Below are 20,281 nucleotides of genomic sequence, written 5' to 3'. Positions count from 1 at the left end.
CCTGGCTCGCAACATAGTGGTATGACCTTATCTGGATAACCTTTCCACCTCAAACGCGCCCTCTCAATAGCCAGGCTGTAAGACCAAATAGGGAGGGATCCTCCATAAGGATGGGACCCTGACGTAACAGTCCACGAAGACCAGGCAACCGCAATGGCTGATCGATCCGAAGGCGTACCAGATCCGCATACCACGGACCGCCTGGGCCAATCCGGGCACACACAACATCATTCAACCCGGGTGAGACAACACTCGACCTAGAATTCTGCCTATCATGGGCCACGGTGGAAATACATAGAGCAGAACTGCCTGAGGCCACGGCTGAAGAAGCGCATCGATCCCCTGAGACCAAGGATCCCTTCCCCTGCTGAAAAACTGTGGCACCTTGGCATTCTCTGCCCTCGCCATCAGATCCAACGCAGGAACTCCCCAACGGTCCGTGATCAATAAAAACGCCTGCTCGGAGAGCTCTCACTCCCCCCGATCCAAGGTGTGACGACTCAGAAAATCCGCTTTGTTGTTCAACGCACCCGCTATGTGCGCTGCCGATATCTGATCAAAGTGTTCCTCCGTCCAACGACAGAGACACGCGGCTTTCTTGGCCAACACAGCACTCCTGGTGCCCCCCCTGTCGATTGACAGGCTACCGCAGATGCATTGTCTGAAAGAACTCGTACCGGCTTCCCTGCAATCTCCGCCTAGAATGCCTGTAATGTGAGCCGTACCGCTCTCAGTTCTAACCGGTTGATGAACCATAAAGCTTCTTCCAGGGACCAAATCCCCTGCACCGTCAGCCTCCGACAATGGGCTCACCATCCTGCCATCCGTAGGTCACCACCACCCAGTCTGGAACCGCCAGGGGCAACCCCAGAGTTAGTTTGTCGCCACCAGCGCATGTCCATCTTGACCATCGGGTGCCATTGAAGACGAACCGAGTAATCTTCCGAAACTGGAGACCAGCGGCTCAACAGGGATCTCTGAAGAGGCCTCATGTGATTCTAGCCCACGGAACCACCTCTAGTGTGGCTGCCATGGACCCCAAAACCTGCACATAGTTCCAAGATTGGGCGCTGGAATGCGCAATAGCTTCAGAACCTGTGACTGAAGCTTTACTCTCCGATTCTCTGGCAAGAATACTCTGCCCACTCTGGTGTTGAACAGAACTCCGAAGTATTCCAACACTGAGAGGGAACCAACTGACTTCTCCAAGTTGACAATCCAACCCAACACATGGCGCAGCTGACTACCTTGTCTGTCGCTTTAACACTGTCTGTAATCCAACGAGAAATAGCTGGATCAGAGGCCGTTGCCCCATGGCAAGAACCAGCGAGAAGGACAAAGAGAAGATTAGAATGCTGAAAACATGCGACATCTGCGAATGCCGGAGGATAACCCTCTGAACATTCAGAAGACCAAGCTCCATGTACTCTGCATGAAAATCCCCCTCCCAAAAGGAGGGGGGGAGGGAAAGAGAGGTTGATAAAGAAGGAAGGCCAAAACATAGTTGGTAAGAAGAGAAGTAATCAACCAGTCGTCTAGATAAGGATGCACTTGGACCCCCTCCTGCCGCAGAAATGCCGTGACTACCATAACTTTGGAAAAGGTCCGGGCGCCGTTGCCAAGCCGAAGGGAAGCGCCTGGAACTGAAAGTGTTGTCCCAGCACTGCAAACCGGAGAAACTTGTGATGAGGAGGCCAAATAGGAATATGCAAATACACCTCTGAGATCGAGGGAACTTAGAAACTCCCCGGGCTGCACTGCCCTATAACGGAATGAAGAGTTTCCACTCGAAAGTGTCGCACCCGCAGGGGCCTGTTTACTCCTTTGAGATCGAGAACCGGACGGAACGAACCTCCTTTCTTGGGTACCACAAAATAGATAGAATAACGGCCTAGGCCTCGCTGCGTCACCAGAACGTGAACCACAGCCCCTAAACAAGGTCTTTAAAGTATCTCTAACTGCCACCCTCTTTAGTGGTGATTTGCAAGGAGACTCCACGAAGGAATCTGACAGAGGACACAAAAATTCCAGTTTGTAACTGTCTCGAATTACGTCCAATAACCACTCGTCTGAAGTTACCCTGGCCCAGTCTTCCAGAAACAGGGACAGCCATCCCCCTATTGTCTCCGGCAGATGGACCAAGGCCCCATCATTGGGTACGAGGTCCTGAAGTGGGTCTAGAAACGCCCCCGATTTGCCTGGGCGATAATGCCTCGTCTCCCGAAACCGGGATCGAGGAGCCCCTGTCCGAGCCGCCGACCTAGGTTTGTCCTCCGGTAAACGCCGGCCCTTAGAATCACTGAGATCCTTAACAATTTTGTCCAAATCATCTCCAAACAGCTTGCCTCGAAAAGGAAGCCGAGCAAGACGAGACTTGGAAGCCGTATCTGCAGACCAGTGGCGCAGCCCAACCATCGTCGAGCCACTACTGAAAGGGCCCCTCCTTCGCCGAAGCCCGAAGGATATCGTATAACAAAATCTGCTAAATAAGCTAGGCCCGCCTGAAGCTGATGGCAAGTTTGCCATGAGGTCCTCGAGGAAGCCGCTTTCTGCACTCATGAGAGGCACGCTCTAGCCGAGTAGGACCCGCAGACCGACGCCTGCAGACATAATGCTGCCACCTCAAACAACATCTTTAAGGAAGACTAATTCCTGTCCTGCGGGTCCTTAAGTCCTGTCCCACCTTCCACCAGCAACGTAGTCCTCTTAGTCACCGCTCTTATCGAGGAATTCCACTGTGGGGCAAAACGTAAAGTTTCCCCGCTCTCCTTCCGGAAGCGGATATAAACGCGTCATGGCCCTGCCACCCGCAAACCTGCCTCTGGCGAGTCCCACTGAGCTGCAATGAGCACCTTCATTGCATCATGAATGTGAAAGGTACAGGACAGCTGCTTGGTCCCCGACATAATAGAAGGGGCTGTTGCTGCGGAGGAGAGACCGCTGTCCGGAGCGGAGATATTCAAAATTTCCATGCGAAATAACCGTGCCGCTGGTGGCCAATATAACGCCGATTTTTAAAAAAGGTTCCAGGGGAGATCCGGGAAATTATAGACCGGTGAGTCTGACATCGGTGCTGGAGAAAATGGTAGAGGCTTTTATTAAAAACAAAATTACAGAGCACATCCAAGGACATGGATTACTGAGACCAAGTCAGCACGGCTTTAGTGTGGGGAAATCTTGCCTGACCAATTTACTTCAATTCTTTGAAGGAGTAAACAAACATGTGGACAAAGGGGAACCGGTTGATATTGTGTATCTGGATTTCCAAAAGGCGTTTGACAAGGTAGCTCATGAAAGGCTACAGAGGAAATTGGAGGGTCATGGGATAGGAGGAAATGTCCTATTGCGGATTAAAAACTGGTTGATGGATAGGAAACAGAGAGTGGGGTTAAATGGGCAGTATTCACAATGGAGAAAGGTAGTTAGTGGGGTTCCTCAGGGGTCAGTGCTAGGACCGCTGCTTTTTAATATATTTATAAAATGATTTAGAGATGGGATGTAACCAGCGAGATAATTAAATTTGCTGATGACACAAAGTTATTCAAAGTCGTTAACCTCGCGAGAGGATTGTGAAAAATTACAGAAGGACCTTACGAGGACTGGGGTAACTAGGCAGCTAAATGGCAGATGACGTTTAATGTGAACAACTGCAGGTGATGCATGTGGGAAAAAAGAACCCGATTATAGCTACCATCTTGCAAGGTTCCACGTTAGGAGTTACGGACCAAGAAAGGGATCTGGGTGTCGTCATTGATAATACACTGAAACCTTCTGCTCAGTGTGCTGCTGCAGCTAGAAAGCAAATAGAATGTTGGTATTAGAAAAGGTATGGAGAACAGATGCGAGGATGTTATAATGCCGTTGTATCGCTCATGGTGTGACCGCACCTGGAGTATTGTGTTCAATTCTGGTCGCTGCATCTGAAGAAAGATATAGTAGAACCAGAAAAGGTGCAGCGAAGGGCGACAAAACTGATAGCGGGGATGGGACGGACTTCCCTATGAAGAAAGACTAAGGAGGCTAGGGCTTTTCAGCTTGGAGAAGAGACGAATGAGGGGAGACATGATAGAGGTATATAAAATAATGAGTGGAGTGGAACGTGTGGATTGTGGCATCTGTTCACGCTTTCCACGAATACTAGGACTAGGGGGCATGCGATGAAACTATAAGGTACTAAATTTAAACAAATGGGAGAAAATGTTCTTCACCCACGTGTAAATTAAACTCTGGAATCGTTGCCGGAGAACTAGTGAAGGCGGTTAGCTTGGCAGAGTTTAAAAAGGGGGGTGGACGGTTTTCCTAAAGGACAAGTCCATAGCCCGCTACTAAATGGGAAAAATCCACAATTTCGGGAATAACTTGTATAAAATGTTTGTACGTTTGGGAAGCTTGCCAGGTGCCCTTGACCTGGATTGGCCGCTGTCGGGGACAGGATGCTGGGCTCGATGGACATTTGGTCTTTTCCCAGTGTGGCATTACTTATGTACTTATCTCCCTCAGAAGCCCTTCTCCTTCCTCCAGAAACTCAGACCAGGTTACTTGGGACACTTCTGACAACCGACCATCGTCTACCTCCGTACACACAGAATCCAAATCCAATCCCCGCGTAATCCACACGAAGCCACTTAGCCAAACTGGAGGAAGATGAAGAAAAACCCTCCTGAGATTCCCCTAAGCCCCTGTTATGATGGGGTCTGAACCCCTCTCAAACTTACCTCTTTCCTGGGGGTCAGCTTCTTAGCTGGCTTCTGTTTCTTTTCTCTGTCCTTTCTGAGCTGGCTCTGTCTCTCTGTGCTGGCAGCTTCCAGCAGCATGGGTTAATTGTTTTACTTTACTACAGCTGTGTGTTGCCTGAGTTGCTCTAACTCTCTTGGTGTACTGGCTTCAAGTATTTCACGGTTTTGCATTGGTGTGGGTTGGGCCTCTCTGGGTCAGTGTGCTTTTGCCTAGGTCTAGGGAGTGTGACATCATCAGGGAGGGCCTTGATAAGGAAGTGGTGTTGTTTCCTTCAGGGCCTTTGCAACAGTGGTGTTTGCTGTAGGTAGGGTGGTGCAGTGTGCACTTCTGACTCTGTGTCTAGTTTCCCTGCTTGCTTTTGCTAAGGTCCAGGTTAGTGTTAGTGCAGTGTGCACTGGTGTTTGTGTGTTTAGTCCCCCTGCTTGTCCCTCTTGGTTTTGGAAGCATTGCTGTGTGTAGGGCTTTGGAAGCTCTGTTGTTGATAGAAGTACTTCAGGGTTTGGTGTTGTTAGGAACACTGCAGAGTTTGCTGTTAGAAGTACTTCTGGGATTGTGCTATTGGGAGCATTGCAGTCTTTGCTGTTGGTGTTTGGTGATTTAGAATCACTTTTGGCTTATGTGTTAGCTTCCCTTCTTTTTCCTTGTGGCTCCCCTGTCTTCCCTTTTAGTGCTAGGAGCTCTTCTGGTTGCTGCCAGAGTAGTGCTTGGAAGCACCTTGTTAGTTGTATCTAGCTTGCTAGAGCAGTGCTTAGGTAGCTGGTAGTTCTGTGTTCAGCTATTAGTTGTAAAGCTCTGCTTGTAGCTTGGTGCTTAGTAGCACCTGTGTTAGCTTTGTGTTTAGTTCCCTGCTCTGTTAGTTTAGGGCTTAGGAAGTTCCTTTCTTGAGCAGGGATTAGGAGCTCCTGTTTTAGTATAGGGCTTAGGAAGTCTTTTGTCAGTTTACTGTTAGGAACACTCCTGCTGGTTTAGGGCTTGGGAGCACGTAGATCAGTTTAGGGTTAGGAGCACTTCTGTTTCCAGTCCTGGTCCCTATGTCACCCGGTATCCAGTAAGTCCTGTCGGCTACTCGAACCCAGAAGCTCAACTCCTGGGGGGCTTAGTAGCTAAGCACAGGTGAAGCTGTGCGGACCAGTCCAGCGTGCTCCAGTCCCGTGTTCCAGTCCTGTGTCCTCCAGTCCGGGGGGACCAGTCCAGTGTGCTCCAATCCGGTGTGTGTTCCAGTCTGGTGAGCTCCAGTCCAGTGTGTTCGGTCCGGTGTGTGTTCCAGTCCGGGGGATTGCAGTCCAGTGTTCCAGTCCTGTGTCCTCCAGTCCGGGGGACCAGTCCAGTGTGCTCCAATCCGGTGTGTGTTCCAGTCTGGTGAGCTCCAGTCCAGTGTGTTCCGGTCCGGTGTGTGTTCCAGTCCAGTGTTCCAGTCCTGTGTCCTCCAGTCCGGGGGATTCCAGTCCAGGTGTTCCGGTTCGCTGGGCAGTGCCTGCAGTCCCTGCCGGTGTGCTTACCCAGTGTTGGTTGGTGGGTTTTGCCTGCTGCTGTCGCTCCTCGTCAGCAGCCCAAGGGCTCACGTTTTGCTCCAGAGCCCGGCCCCGCGGGCTCTGAACCTGAGAACCTGACAGCCCCCTTCAGGATCTGAAACCTCCCTCTGATCTCTTAAGCAGGAAGGCTTTGTGCAATAAAAGCACAAACTCAGGGGAAAACGGAGTGCCAGGCTCCTCAACTGCACTGGCAACAAACAGAGCCCTCGCAGACAGCAGCAGGCCAGACGAGGGACCCGCAGAGCGCATGAGCCAACCCCCCCTCCGCATCCAAATGGCGCCTGCTAACACGCCGCATGGCGAGTCCCGTACAGGAAGAGACCACGCCTCCAAGACACCTTCACTAACCCTGAGCCAGCCGCCTGCTCTACTCCAGCTGATCACGGCTCAGCTGATGGCCGCGCTCGAGTCCGGGCGCGGAGTCGCTACCGCTCGCCCCCGTTAACGGTTCAATGGCCGCCAAAATCATCCGCCGTCGGGCGGGAAGATGAACGCCCAGTGGCTCCCAGCAACGGAGGCCGATTGACCCGGGACCCGTACTGGTCGCTCCTGCTGCCGCTGGCGATCTGCCCTGCCCCGGCTTGCCCCGAGCGCAGGCATCGCACTCACCAGACACTGCTCTCCGCTTCCCACACCGGAAGCAGCATTTAACTGACTCGGATGGGGCTGCCATGTGCTCCACAGAACCACTCAGCATAGAAAACCCCCTCTTGCCACTAAAACGGCCCTGACTTGCAACAAACTCCTTTTGTGAGTGCCAATAATACAAACTTGTGCTTCTCTGACTTTTTTTTTTTTTTAACACAGGAGACTCATTCACGTGCCCCAGGACCGGAACCAGCGGGAGGGGAGAGAAAGGGAGGGACCTGACACCACCAGGTATCCCTGCTCAGCACAAGCGAGCCCTCAATCCCAAAGGGAACCTCAACTCATCCCGAGAGAACGGGCAAGGAGTCCAAATCCAGAGCTGCAGAGTTATGACCATCCACCTGCTGGATAGAGAGAATACCGAGCTTTGGCTGGCTACACATGACCACATATAGAGTCTCAGAAGTTCTTTCTTCACCTACTGGTAGACGGACATAACCCACCAGTCTCTGGATTGATCTGTGGAACGCTATGGAAGTTAAAGAATTGACCCAGATATTAATCTTGCATCGAGTGTTCTGCCCTGCTAATCGCAGTGCTGCCTGAAGCAGGACTTACACCCCCTCTAAAGCAGAGCCCACAAGCACCAGAGAAGTGCTATCATCCTCTGAAGCAAGTGTAAATTAGGCCTTACCTGCTAATTTGCTTTCCTAGTCCCTCCGGACCGGCCCAGAATGTGACTGACGGGTTGTGCATACCTTCCAGCAGGTGGAGACTGAGAAAAAAAAAACTGTGACTCTAGAGAGCCAATAAGAGCCCTTGCCAGCCAGAGAAAGATCCAGTAATAAAGTACCAAAGCAGAAGAAAAAGCAGAAAAGAAGTACATAACCTGCGCATCCAAAAAAACCTGAGTAGCCACCGGCACATTGCCAACAAAGGGTGAGTGCCTGCAAACATATCAAAGACCTATAAAAAGGACATTATAGACAGCCAGAAAACATTTTTCTTGTTTTGTTTTTTTAAATAGAGAAACTAGCAACACAGCGCCAATAAATAACGTCAAATCTCTGAAAAATACCAATACCTGAAGGGAGGGATCTGGGCCGGTCCGGAGGGACTAAAGGAAAGCAAATTAGCAGGTGAGGCCTAATTTACCCTTCTTTAGCGTCCCTCCGGCCCAGAATGTGACTGATGGGAAGAAACAAAGCAGTGAAATTATGGGAGGGACCCTAGCAGCCCTGCCGACAAAACGCGCGCTCCGAAAGCAACCTGTCGATGACTGAGAACATCTAAACGGTAGTGCTTAGAAAAAGAATGCAAGGATGACCAGGTTGCCGCCCTACAAATCTCTTCTTGAGGAACCAGACAACGCTCTGCCCAAGACGCTGCCTGATCACTTTTAGAATGAGCCTTAACATGCTCTGGAACAGTTTTCCCAGAAAGCAGATAGGCTGAAGCAATCATTTCCTTAAGCCATCTACAAATAGTGGGTTTAGAGGTCATGAGCCCCTTACGCGCACCTCCAATCAGAAGAAACAAACGATCAAATCGCCGAGTGTCACCTGTAGACTTAATATAGTGCTTCAACACTTGCTTAACATCCAAACACTTCAAACTCCGCTGCTCCTCCGAGTCGGAGAAAGAACCTAACACAGGCAATACAACCGGCTGAGAAACATGAAACCAAGATACCACCTTGGGAAGAAAAGACGGAACTGGCCGCAGAACTACGCGATCTGGACAGAACTCCAAAAAAGGAGATCTACACGACAACGACTGCAACTCCGAAACTCGCCTAGCCGAAGCAACGGCCACCAAAAACACTGTTTTCAGAGTTAAATCCTTTAAAGTACAGGAGGACAAAGGCTTGAAGGGAGGCTTAGTAAGAACCGAAAGCACCAAATTCAGATCCCACCGAGGAAACGAACACCGAGAGGGAGAACGAAGAAGATTAACCCCTCTGAAGAAACGCACCACATCCGGATGACTAGCCAGCGACTTCCCTTGGATACGACCACGAAAACACGTCAAAGCCGCAATCTGCACCTTGAGAGAAGACAAAGCCGAACTTTTGTCAAACCCCCGCTGCAAAAAATCCAAAATTTGCGGAACCAAAGCCCTAAAAGGAGATAAGACTACACTCCCGACACCACTCCTCAAATATTCTCCAAGTGCGCACATAATTCAAAGAAGTAGAACGCCGGCGAGAACGCAGCATAGTAGCAATGACCTGAGAGGACTAACCTTTCTTAGTCAACTTAGCCCTCTCAAGAGCCAAGCCGTAAGACAGAATCGATCCGGATCCGGATGAACGACCGGACCCTGCGACAAGAGATCTTGCGTGACCGGAAGTCCGAAGGGAAGATCCACCAGAAGACGTAGAAGGTCGGCATACCACGGCCTTCGAGGCCAATCTGGTACCACCAAAATCAGACGACCCTTGTAATTCTCTACCTTCTGAAGAAGATGCCCTATCAGAGGCCAAGGAGGAAAAGCATTCATGAGCCCGTCCGGCCAGGATTGAAGAAGAGCGTCCACTCACTACGCTTTGGGATCTTTGTGACGACTGAAGAACAGAGGAAGCTTTGTATTGCGTTCGGATGCAAACAGATCCATCTTGGGAGAACCCCAACGATCGACCACCAGCCGAAACGCCACTTCGCTTAGCGACCACTCTCCGGGATCGAGCATGTGACAACTGAAAAAATCTGCCTGAATGTTTAGGACCCCTGCTACATGAGCCGCTGACAGAGCCACCAGGTTGACTTCCGCCCATTGCAGAAGCAGTGCCGCCACTTGCTCCAACGGCAAGCTCCTCGTCCCTCCTTGCCAATTGATATATGCGACCGCTGTGGCATTGTCTGACATTACTCGAACTGCTCGGCCTCTCAAAAGATGAAGAAACCTCTGAAGCGCCAGACGAATGGCCCTGGTTTCCAACAGGTTGACTGAACACAGCGTCTCCTGTTGAGACCAGAGACCCTGAGCAACCTGCGCCTGATAGTGAGCACACCAACCGTGGAGACTGGCATCTGTCGACACCACAGTCCAAAGGGGCTGATCTAGAGGCATACCTTTCGTCAAATTGGGCCCTCCCGAAGCCCACCATCGCAGACTGGTCCTCACCTGCAATGACAGTGGCAAGATGTGATGAAGTGAACCGATCTGGGACGACCATCTCGACAGAAGCGACCTCTGCAAAGGCCTCATGTGAGCTCTGGCCCAGGGCACCATCGCGATTGCTGCCGCCATTGAACCCAGAACCTGAAGAGGAAGTCTGCAAGAAGAGTCGAATCTGAGGCTGCAATTTGAGGACACGGGCCGGCGGGAGAAACACGCGACCTTGCTTTGTGTTGAACAGAACTCCAACGACTGAGAAGGCTGAAGATGGCTCTTCTGCACATTGACTACCCAAACCTAGGGACTGTCAAAAATTTCTACCACGGTGCCGTCACCTGAACACTCTCGTGGAAAGACTTTGCCCGAATTAACAATCTTCTAAGTACGGCTGGACTAAAATGCCTTCTGTTCTGAGAGCCGCAGCTACAACTACATGACCTTGGTAAACATACGTGGAGCAGTCGCAAGCCTTGAAGGGAAGAGCCCGAAACTGAAAATGGTGGCCTAGTACTGCAAAACGAAGAAGAAACGCTGATGTGCAGGACGAATGGGAATGTGGAAATAGGCCTCTAAGATCAAGAGAAGTTAGAAACTCCCCGGACCATACCGCAACAATGACGGACTGGAGAGTCTCCATCCAGAAGGAGGGCACTTTGAGCGCTCAATTGACCACCTTGCGATCTAAAATCGGACGGAAAGAACCCTATTTCTTGGGCACCAGAAAATAAATGGAGTAACAGCCTTGACCTCTCTCGCCAAAGGTACTGGACAAATTGCTCGAAGATCCAGAAGTCTGCGGAGAGTAACTCGGACCGCTCCGGCCTTGACGCGAGACCGACAAGGGGATTGCAGAAAAGCACCTGACAAAGGGTGAGCAAATTCTAAAGCGTACCCATCTCGAATAACCTCCAATACCCCACTGATCTGAAGTAATGTGGGCCCACCTCTTGAAATTGCGCAAATCGAGCGCACACTGGGACTAGTGGCTGGGCCCGCACACCTTCATTGTTGAGAGTGGGAAGAGGAGGAAAGAGAACCCCTTGCCTCTCGACCTCCCCTAGGACCTCCTCGAAAGGACTGAGTCCGGTAGAAGAATCTGGAGCGCTGCCCCTGAAAAACTCTGGTTGGCCGAAAACGATGAAAATCACGGCCTTCTGCCTCGAGCTGAGAAACGACCACGACCAGAACCTCTTAGGACAATCCTCTGGCAACCTTAGCTTCGCCCAGGCTATTCACCAGCTTGGTCCACTCTTCACCAAACGAAAAGAACCCTTAAAGGGAAATTACTGAGTATAGACTTAGAGGCCGTGTCCGCTGACCAAACCACGGAGCCAAAGAGTACGGCGAGCGCCACAGCAAAAAGCCATAGACTTTGAAGAAGCCCGAAGCAAATCATAAAGAGCATCCACCAAAAAACGCTGAACCCATTTCCAGCTTGGCCACTTCATTATCAATGACGGAATCATCATCTGAAGAGCGGTCTAATATCTTTTCAGACCAACGGAAACAAGCTCTCGCGACCAAGGAACCACAAATGGCAGCCTGCACCGCCAGAGCCGAAACATCAAAAACATTCTTCAACAAAGCCGTGCCACCATCTACCGGGACCGTATTACGCTTAGTAACCGCTGAAACAACCGCATCCACTACGGGGAGTGTAAAAGATCTTTATCCAAGTCAGGAACCAGATAAAGCCTGCCCATGGCCCTAGCAAGCCGAAAAGCAGAATCCGGAGACTCCCACTGAGCCTGAATACTATCTCAAATATCCTGATGCATGGGAAAAGACCTACCGGCCCTGCGAATACCCTTGAGTAGCAAATCCACCTTTCTAGGCTCGGCCACAGGACTATCCTTGTCGTCAAACCGGAGAGCAAACAAAACTTGAGAAAAAAAGCTCCTGAAGGTCATCCTTATGAAAACTTCTTACCACCGAAGAATCCTCCCCACCAAGAAGGGATTCTTCTCCCTCTACTGCCTGATTAAAATCCTCAGACAAAACCTCTTCAGGGTACCATGACTCCTCTGCCAAAACAGGGTACTCCCGCTCAGGATCAAAGGAATCGTCCTGCTCTGCCTCCACAGATTGCCTGACCCTTTTTAAAGGTACAGAAGAACCCTCCAGAGATCTCTTTGCTGGAGGTTCAGCAGGGGCCAATTTGTGTAACAAGAAGGCTTGGTACATCTGTACCACAAACTCAGGAGGAAAGCCAGCTGCTCCCCGAGGTAAAATGGGAGCTGCAGCAGCAGATATAGAAGGCAGAGAGGCACGGGGGGGGGGGGGAGGGGAAATCAGACACAGAAACATCTAAACGTTCCTGCCAAAACCGACATCAAGTGAGGAGACGCAACCGCATTACAAACACCCGAATTCCCCCTCCCCCCCATCGCCAGGACTGCCGCCGATTTAGCCGGTCCTGCACCCTGATCTTCAAAAATTCCTGCCGCGGTGCAAAACTTGCAGAAGCCACTGGACCAGAGGCCCCGACGGTGAGAGACAGAGCACCGCCGCCACCTTTCTGACATCGGAAACAGCTGATGCCGAAGCGAAAGTAAAAGCACCTTCAAAATACTAATACTAAAGGAGCTGCCCTGCTTGTCCAAATTCAGCCAAAAACAGCAGGGCTGTAAATCATGGACCCACAGCCTGGATTTTTTTCTTTTCCTTAATTAAAAGCAGCTGCCTCTCCCTGCCTCTACAGGTCTTCCAGGAAGAGCTGGAGGAAAGATTATCTTAATCAGGCTGTGCTGACAAACAGAATGCTTCAAAGAGCAGCAATTTTCTTTTGTATTTTCTTTTTTAATACTTCAGGGAGGATAAGGGTGGAGGGACTTGAACAACCAAGTGTGACACCCCCGAGGCAAACAGAGACCTCCACAGGCCTCAGCCTCTTCAAAGCAGTTTTTTTTTTTTTTTTTTTTTAAAGATGCACAGAAATAAGCTGCTACCAGAAAAAAAAAATTAAACAACACAGCATAGAGAAAGAATGAGACTGAAGGACTCACCACCTTCCACCTGCTGGAGACTGAGATTACTGGATCTTTCTCTGGCTGGCAAGGGCTCTTACTGGCTTGCTAGAGTCACAGTTTTTTTTCTCAGTCTCCACCTGCTGGAAGGCGTGCACAACCCATCAGTCACATTCTGGGCCGGTCCGGAGGGACGCTAAGGAACTGCTTTTTACTCTTTTTTTTTTTTTTTTCTTCCTCTCGTGAGGAAGGAGATAGGAGGAAGGGCTGGAGGGGGGTTAAGAAGTGGGGGAGGGACCTGGGGTCACCACGTGTGACCCTTAAAACTGGCACCACTCAGCCAAACACCCCAATGCTACTCAACTAGGACACCTAGAACAGGAGCTGCCTACAGATGAAACCAAGAGCTTGGAAAAACTGTCTATCTGCCTGCTAGAGATACTGACTGACCAAGGCGCATCCTGTCCTATAAAGCAGAGTTCAATTCAGTGCGCTCTATCTCCACCTGCTGGTAGATGGACACAACTCAAGTATTGGATTTATCTACTGCAGATACTAAGGAATAAGATTTTAAGGTATCCCCCCCTGTCAAGGTCTCCAGAAGTACACCTCCTCCACCAAGACTGGCATACATAAATGCATCCTGCAAATTATCTCAGGTGGGTGGGCTCAGCTGGCAGGAAAAACCAGTGTTTAGGCCTAGTGAATCCAAACAAATATTGCAGAGTTCTTCTGCCTTGAGGTAAGGAAGCAACCCATACATTTAAAACCTCTTTCAGGGGAAGGATGAAAACAGAGGTCTACAAAATGCTGAATGGAGAGGAATGGGGAAGACATGAATTGCTGGTTTACACTTTCCAAAAAAATACAAATACTAGAGGCTACACAATGAAGCTACTAAATAGTAAATTAAAATATTTTCTCCAATTTGTTTTATTCATTCAATGTGCAATTAAACTCTGGAATTTGTCAGGGAATGTGGTAAAAAGTTAGCTTAGCAGGGTTTTAAAATGTTTTGGACAAGTTCCTAAAAGAAAGTCCATAAATCATTATTAAGATGGACTTGGGAAAATCCACTGCTTATCCCTGCGATAAGCAACATAAAATAGTGAATTAACCAGTTGGAAACAGAATACTAGGCTTGATGGTCCTTTGGTCTATTCCCAGTATGGCAATGCTTATTTACGTATAACTCCTACAAGCTGTGCATTGGACTGTAGGACGTTCCAACGCCAACCATAGCCTGGGACCCTGGCGATATCATTCCCCCCTCCAGGTTCTGCAGGGTATGCTGTGTCGTTTCCCCCCCCCCCCCCCCCCCCACACCCTAGAAAATCACAAATAAAACACAGTTTTATGCAGCAGCTTTTTTTTTTCTCTTTGTTAAATAGCTTTACGCCCTTGCTAAGTGAATAAAGCTAAAATTAAGCAGCCAGGGATTTTTTTTTTTTGGCCTGGATCTGAGGGGAGCCTGGGGGAAGAAATTATAAAAACAAAAAAAAAACCCCAGAGGAGTGTGGGAAAGTAGGGGATGGGGACCTGCACCCCTTTGTGGCAAGGACCCTGCAAGGCCTGAGCCAGATGCCATGCCATGTTAACGCCTATGGATGACGACTTGGGGCTGTGGAGACACTCCATGCTTGACCAGGTCCAGTTTGTGAACATGGCTATTTGGTGGTAAGCAGGGAAACCACCACAAGAGTTCAGGATGGTAAGGGAAAATTAGGTTCTTACCTTGGTAATTTTCTTTCCTTTAGTCATAGCAGATGAATCCATTACGAGTGGGTTGTGTCCATCAACCAGCAGGGGGAGTTAGAGATCACTGAAAAACCATAGTGCCTCATGGCCAGCTAGCTCCATCTGATTCTTCAGTATTTGAAGCTTCCAAAGCAGTGTTACACTGCAAAGCATAATAACATGAACTTTCCTCACATCGGATGAACGCCCCAGAACAGGAGCAACAATTCAAAGGAGGAACGAACTCAACCTCCTGTAACAGAACAGAAATCCTGAAGACTGTTTTCCAACTTCTCCCAATGAGGGAACATATCTACAGGAAAAACTGAACATAAAATAAACATCAATCACATAATGAACCACTGAGGGAGGGCTCATGGATTCATCTGCTATGACTAAAGGAAATAAAATTACCAAGGTAAGAACCTAATTTTCCCTTCTTTGTCATCAAGCAGATGAATCCATTACGAGTGGGATGCATCAAAGCAATCCCTAGATAGGGTGGGAACAAGACACACCACGCGCCAGCACTTGTGCTCCAAAATGCACGTCTCTCCTGGCAACCACATACAGCCTGTAATGTCAGGCAAAAGAGAGCTTAGAAGCCCATGTCGCTGCACTGCATATCTCTTGAAGAGAGAGTGCTCCAGTTTCAGCCCAGGATGAGCAAATCGCTTTTGTGGAATGTGCCTTAAAGGCTTCAGGCGGAGACCAGTCAGACAGCAAATATGCTGAAAAATTAGCTTCTTTGAGCCAACGGGCTATAGTGGCCTTAGACGCTGGAGACCCTCTGCGAGGACATGACAATAGAACAAAAAGATGGTCAGAGGTCCTGAAGGCATTTGACATGCGCAGATATTGCAACAGAGCCCTTCGCACATCCAGAAGGTGCAACTGCCCAAATGATTCTGGGAATTCCTCTTTAGAAAAGGAAGGCAGGAAAATAGGCTGGTTTAGGTGAAATGCTGAAACCACCTTAGGCATGAAGGAAGGCACCGTACGTACCATAACTCCGGACTCTGAGAATTGCAGCAATGGGTCTCAACAGGACAGCGCTTGGAGCTCAGACACCCGTCTCGCCGATGTAATGGCCACCAAAAAGACCGTTTTTAAAGTCACATCCTTCTCCGAAGCTCGCCTAAGCGGCTCGAAGGGTGAACACTGAAGGGCCTTTAAAACTAACCTCAGGTTCCAGGCCGGACAGGGAGCCCGCACGGGAGGACGGAGCCAAAGCACCCCTCTGAGAAACCGTGCCACATTCGGGCAAGCAGCCAGAGAGAGGCCAGCAACCTTCCCTCGAAAACATGCTAAGGCTGCCACTTGAACACACAGGGAATTAAAGGCCAAGCCTTTTTGTAAACCATCCTGCAAAAAGTCAAGTATCGGCGAGACAGAAGCCCGCATGGTTGTGATCGCTTTAGAAGCACACCAAGCCTCAAATTGGCGTCAAATCCTGGCATAAGCCACGGAAGTGGAACGCTTACGGGCCTGTAGGAGAATGGAAATGACTTTACTGGAATAGCCCTTGTCTCTCAATTGCGCCCTCTCAATAGCCATGCCGTAAGACCAAAGCGGCAGGCGTCCTCCATGGTTACCGGTCCCTGTGACAACAGATTCGGAACCAGAGGTAACAGCCAGGGAGCCTCCACCAGCATCCGCCGGAGGTCCGCATACCACGGCCTGCTGGGTAAATCTGGGGCGATGAGAACCACCTCTCCTTGATGTAGCCGAATCCGCACGAGAACTCGCCCTATCAAGGGCCACGGAGGGAACACATACAGGAGGCCCTGAGGCCAGGGTTGAGCCAGGGCATCCAACCCCGCCGAGCGAGGATCTCTCCGTCTGCTGTAAAAGCACGGGACTTTGGCATTTGCACTTGAGGCCATAAGATCCGCTACGGGCGTCCCCCATTTGGCACAGATCTGCAGGAATACTTCGTCTGCAAGTTCCCACTCCGTTGGGTTGATTTGATTCCTGCTTAGATAATCGGCTTGCACGTTGCTCTGACCTGCAATGTGAGCTGCTGACAGAAACTGCAGATGTAGCTCGGCCCAGTGGCATATTTGAGCGGCCTCTGCGGCCAGTGCTTGACACTGAGTGCCGCCTTGTCGATTTATGTAGGCCACTGCTGTCGTGTTGTCCGACAGAACTCTGACAGCCAATCTTTCTAGGGTCAATTGAAAGGCCAGAAGCGCCTGAAATATCGCTTTCAACTCCAAGCGATTGATGGACTACACCGACTCCTCTGGTGTCCAGAGACCCTGGGTCTTCCCCAGCAATGTGCACCCCAGCCCTTCTGTTACCACCGGGCACCAATCGGGGAGCACTAGCGGCATTCCTCGCCGCAGCATGCTGTCTGAGAGCCACCACTCCATACTGAGTCGGGCTGCAGGGAGCCACGTGAGTCTGCATTGGTAATCCTGAGATACTGGAGACCATTGTTGAAGCAGGGAATACTGCAGAGGTCTCAGGTGCGCTCTCGCCCATGGCACCACTTCTAAGGTGGCCGTCATCGACCCCAACAGCTGGACAATGTCCCAAGCTCGCGGGCGAGGCATCCTCAGGAGCAGATGGACCTGGTTCTGAAGCTTGCACCGCCTTTGCTCGGGTAGGCATACATAACCCGAGGCTGTGTCGAAACGGACCCCCAAATATTCTAGAGATTGAGAGGGGGTCAGGTGACTTCTGGCTATATTGACGACCCAGTCCAGAGATTGCAGTACTGAGACCACTCTGGCTGTAACATGATGATTCTCACCTGCACAGTCCGCTCTGATGAGCCAGTCGTCTAGGTACGGGTGAACCCAGATACCCTCTCACCTGAGAAAGGCAGCTACTACCACCATTACCATTGAAAAGGTTCGGGGAGCTGTGGCGAGGCCAAAAGGCAAGGCCCGAAACTGGAAATGTTTTCCCATCACCGCAAAACGCAGAAACCTCTGGTGCGGGGGCCAAATTGTTATGTGCAAGTAAGCTTCTTTCAGGTCCAGAGACATGAGAAACTCTCCTGGCTGTACCGCCTCTATGACGGAGCGCAAGAGACTTGTTGACTTCTTTTAAGTCTAGGATTGCCCGAAAAGACCCACAAAATAAATGGAGTAACGGCCAGAGCTGAGCTCGGTGGGAGGCACCGAGCACACCGCCCCTAGGTGAATCATGCCTTGTAAGGTCTCCTCTACCGCTGCCCGTTTGGCGGCAGAACCACATCGGGACTCCACAAACATGTCTCTTATCGGGGCATTCTGTAGCCATCTCTGATCAGGTCCAAGACCCACTGATCTGAGGAAATCTTGACCCACTCGCCGTGAAAGAGGGAAAGGTGTCCTCCTATAACAGAGAGTGAGGAGTGGGCCGGCGCACCATCATTGAGAGGGTCACCCTTGAACTCCAGGCCTTGAGCCAGCTGCTGCGCAACGCTGGTCCGAGCGAAAGGAGTTCCTCTGCTGAAAACGGGCAGAAGAAGTGAACCCAGCAGAACGCCCCGGGCAGTACCTTCAAGCTTCTCTGAAGCGAGGTCTGTAAGAGGAGGGAACTGCCTGACCCTTGGAGGAAGGCCGCAGCCTGTCCTTGGGTAAGCGCTGGGGTTTAGCATCCCCCAGGCCTTTAACAATGATCTCCAACTCCTCACCAAATAGGAGAAGGCGTCGAAAGGGCAACTTCACCAACCTTTGCTTAGAGGCCATGTCAGCCGCCCAATGCCGTAGCCACAACAGGCAGCCAGCCGCCACCGCCACAGCCATCTGGTTAGCCGAAGCTCTGACCAGATCATAAAGGGCATCAGCCAAGAAAGACAAGGCCGACTCCATCCGCGGTGCCACCTCCGCAAGGGGGCTCCGCTCCATCTCCGGGCTGTTCCACTGCCTGTTGTAACCAGGCAAGGCAGGCTCGGGCAGCATAACAGCTGCATGCAGATGCCCGTAAGGATAGGACTGAAATCTCAAAGGACCGCTTTATAGCTGATTCAAGGCGTCGGTCCTGCATGTCCTTCAGGGCAACTCCTCCTTCAACCGGGAGTGTAGTTCTCTTTGTCACAGCTGTGACTAGGGCATCCACTTTAGGCACAGCTAGGCGCGCCAAATTCTCCTCACTTAGAGGGTATAATTGCCCCATAGCCCTGGCAACTTTGAAAGGCCCCTCGGGGTCAGCCCATTGAGCCGAAATAAGCTCTTGGATGGAGTCATGCAAAGGAAAGGCTCGAGCAGGCTTCTTAGTACTTGTCATCCTCGGATTAGCAGAGAAGAGCTCAGCACTCGCAGGATCTTCGATAGAGAGGGCCTGCAGTGCATTAGAAATCAGCGCTGGCAGCTCATTGCGGTGGAAAATCCTCACCGCGGAAGGATCATCCGGATCCAGTGGCAATTGTCCTGCGGCCATCTGTCAGGGGAAAATGCACCTGACAGTAATTCAAGGTCGGGCTCTACTGGAGGGGACACAGGCAGCTGGGCCGATTGAGACCCCTGCGGGAGGGCTCTTTTTAACATAAATGCTTTATGCAGCAGTAAAACAAATTCAGGGGAGAATGGCTCACCCTGGCCTCCCGGTTCCAGTCCGGGGGAAATGGCACTCATATTAGCCTCCTTTCGAGGCTCCCCTCCAGGCTGACACCCCTCCGCCTCAGCAGGGGTCGTGCCATGCTGTTCTAAAATGGCGCCCGCTGCCAGCTCCACAGAGCGGGAAGAAACCTCGCTCGCCATGCTCGGGCTGGCTCTGATGTCAGAAGAGCACGATTTACAGAGCCCTGCTGCTGATCTGCGCTTGCCACAACGGAAACAGCGCTTTACAACCTGCGCAGCCATCGCCGAAAATGGCGGGAAATTCAAAATGGCGGATTCGCACCACAATCGCCCTGAACACGGGCCCACCCCGGAGGAGCTTCAAAATGCTCTTACCTCTCCGGATCGAGTTGACAGAGCTCCTATCCGCTGCACAAACTGAAGGAAAGCCTCTTTTCTTGGATCGCAGCGCTACAGCGCGAAGCGACTTTTTTTTTTTTGACGCTGTGAGGAAAGTTAGAGGCACCAGTGCAAGAGGCAACTTTTTCCACTCCGGAGGATCAGTAGCGTGGGAAAGGCAGTGAAAGGGCGAACCTATGTGCCTGCAACCACAGTGTGGGCAAAGACAGGGACAGGGCTTGCCTATGTGTCTACATCCACATCGGGGGCCGGGTAAGGCAGGGAAAGGGCGTACCTATGTGCCTTTAAAGTGGGCATCAGCCACAACACCCCTGCCACAACTGGCAACAGCACAGGAGCCACCCCAGGCAGATTTCTGAAGGAGCTTGAACAAGCTGCGTCCACCCTGCTGGGGAGATAAGAGAATACTGAAGAGGCAGATGGAGCTAGCTGGCCATGAGGCACTATGGTTTTTCAGTGCTATCTCCCCCTGCTGGTTGATGGACACAACCCACTCGTAATGGATTCATCTGCTTGATGACAAGGAAAGCCATAATGCTAAGGAAACAGAGAACAGAAATTATTTAAAGTACTGTGAAAGAGGTTTGCAGCACAGAAAAGATTTGTGATAAAGAAAGCAGCAGTGCTTAACCCAAGAACTTTCAGCTTTCAGAAAGTTCTCGGAGCTCTCAGTTTCCAAGAATATGAT

General features: G+C 50.7%; 1 protein-coding gene across 1 annotated transcript in view; it reads right to left on the bottom strand.

Annotated features, from left to right (window-relative positions):
* The window catches only part of LOC115480851 (barrier-to-autointegration factor B-like), an 88,506-nt gene that overhangs the window by 32,848 nt on the left and 35,377 nt on the right, over positions 1 to 20,281 (bottom strand).

The sequence above is a fragment of the Microcaecilia unicolor genome, chromosome 11, assembly GCF_901765095.1.
Source record: "Microcaecilia unicolor chromosome 11, aMicUni1.1, whole genome shotgun sequence".
Classification (NCBI taxonomy): Eukaryota; Metazoa; Chordata; class Amphibia; order Gymnophiona; family Siphonopidae; genus Microcaecilia; species Microcaecilia unicolor.
The sequence above is the reverse complement of the archived record's forward strand: the minus strand, read 5'-3'. Positions and strand labels throughout refer to the sequence as shown.